The following is a 2,500-nucleotide window of genomic DNA, read 5'->3' on the forward strand; positions in this document are numbered from 1 at the left end:
AAAACCGATCGACCACCACAAGTATCGATCCAAGTCCCCCTACAAGCGGCAAGCTAGATATGAAGTCTAAGGAAATGCTCTCCCATGGCCTTTCTGGTACAGGCAACGGCTCCAAAAGTCCCACCGGCTTCCGTTGCTCCACCTTGTCTTGTTGGCAAGTAAGGCATGTTCGAACATACTCCTCCACATCAATCCCCATCTTTGGCCAGTAGAAGGCCCTCTCCACGAGAGCCAATGTTCTGTGAATGCCGGGATGTCCAGCCCAAAGGGAATCGTGACACTCTTTCAAGAGTTCACGCCTTAAATTGTCCACTCGGGGAACATAAACTCTATTCCCTTTTGTGTAAACAAGTCCCTCCTGGACCCAAAATCGTCGTGCCTTGCCTTCTTTGATGAGCTGCATCAGGATAACTGCCTGGGGATCACTATACAGTCCATCTCTGATTCGAGAAAGGAAGTTGGAATGTAACTGACTTGTTTGGCCTCTGCCCTCTAGTTGTGCAGCATTCACGCACTCCACCTTCCGACTCAGCGCATCGGCCACGACATTCGCCTTCCCGGGCTTGTATTCCATTGCCATATCAAATTCAGCCAGGAAGTCCTGCCACCGTGCTTGCTTTGGGGAGAGCTTCTTCTGAGTTTGGAAATAACTCAGGGCGATGTTGTCTGTCCTCAGCACAAATCGCGACCCGAGGAGGTAGTGTCGCCAAACTCGTAGGCAGTGGATCACCGCTGTCATCTCCTTCTCATGCACTGGATACCGCCTCTCGGTCTCGTTGAGTTTGCGGCTCTCGTAGGCCACCGGATGACCTTCTTGCATGAGTACTCCACCAATAGCAAAGTCCGAAGCATCGGTATGGACTTCAAAGGGCTCTCCATAGTTTGGCAATTTGAGCACTGGTTCTTCCAGAACAGCAGCCTTCAGATCTTGGAATGCTATCTCACATTTGTCAGACCACTTCCAAGGCTGCTCCTTCTTCAGCAACTCCGTCAGTGGGGTTGCCCGCTTCGAATATCCTGAAATGAAGCGTCGATAGTAGTTGACGAATCCAAGGAAGGATCTCAACTCTGGCACCTTCTTTGGTGTTCGCCATTCCGCAACTGCTTGCACCTTCGACTTGTCCATCCGAATGGAGCCACCACCGATTCGATGCCCTAAGAATAGGATCTCAGTTTGAGCAAAGTAGCATTTCTCCCTTTTTACGAACAAAGTGTTCTCCCTGAGAACCTTGAAAATCGTCCGAAGGTGCTTGACGTGCTCCTCGAGCGTTTGGCTGTAGACGACGATATCGTCCAAGTAGACGACCACGAACTTATCCAAATACTCCTTGAATAGTTGGTTCATGAGAGTACAGAATGTGGCCGGAGCGTTGGTTAAGCCGAAAGGCATCACCAAGAACTCAAACGCTCCATACCTGGTCACACAGGTAGTCTTCGCTTCGTCGCCTTCAGCAATGCGCACCTGCCAATACCCCGACCGAAGGTCGAGTTTTGAGAAATACTTGGCCTTGCCCAGTTGGTCGAACAAGTCCGCGATGAGCGGGATGGGATACTTGTTCTTCACCGTTACTTTGTTGAGGGCTCGATAGTCGACGCATAATCGGAGGCTCCCATCTTGTTTCTTCTGGAAGAGAACTGGAGCTCCGAAAGGTGCTTTTGAGCTGCGGATGAGACCACCGCTTAGCAGTTCACCTAACTGCTTCCTGAGTTCGGCCAACTCTGGCGGGGGCATGCGGTAGGGTGGTCTCGCTGGAGGCTTCACTCCTGGCTCCAGCTCGATACTGTGATCCACGCCTCTGCGTGGTGGGAGAGTCTTCGGCAACTCGGGTGGCATAACGTCTTCGAACTCCTTCAAGACGTTCGCCACTACAGCAGGTTCTTGAATGGCCTCTTCGTTGAGTGGCTCTAGCTTCATAGCAGCCACGAATGTCAGTTCGCCCTTTCGCACCCCTTTCTTCAATTGTAAGGCCGAAATGTGTTGGGGCTCCTTGGTTCCTCTCCGAGAGACGGGAACCACGCAGGGGTCATCGCCTCCCATCATACATAGGGAGTTTAAGAACGGCATCGGCACCAACTTCGCCGCATGCATAAACTCCATTCCAAGAATCACTTGGAAGTCGTCCAGTGGCACGGCCATCATGTTGGTGTTACCGCTCCAAGTCCCGATTTTGATAGGAACACCCTTCGCCAACCCGGAGATTCGCCTGGCCTCCGAGTTCACCGCCTTCATTCGGCTTGGGCTCTTCTCCAATGTCAACCCAAGTCGCTGTGCTTCGCGATCGGCTATGAAGTTGTGGGTAGCGCCCGTGTCCACCATTGCACGGGTCGTTTGGCCATTTAGCTTAATGTCCACATACATTAGTTCGCTGCTTCCTGCTTTTTGTGCCTTCGTCTTCGTGTTCTCCCCCACTTGACCCCGCATAGCGTTCAACAGACGCATTGCTCCCATTCGGGGTCCTTGCGACTCCTCCTCGTCGCTGCTGGATTCTGAGCTGCTCGA

This window comes from Musa acuminata, unplaced genomic scaffold (assembly GCF_036884655.1).
Source record: "Musa acuminata AAA Group cultivar baxijiao unplaced genomic scaffold, Cavendish_Baxijiao_AAA HiC_scaffold_1136, whole genome shotgun sequence".
Classification (NCBI taxonomy): domain Eukaryota; kingdom Viridiplantae; phylum Streptophyta; class Magnoliopsida; order Zingiberales; family Musaceae; genus Musa; species Musa acuminata.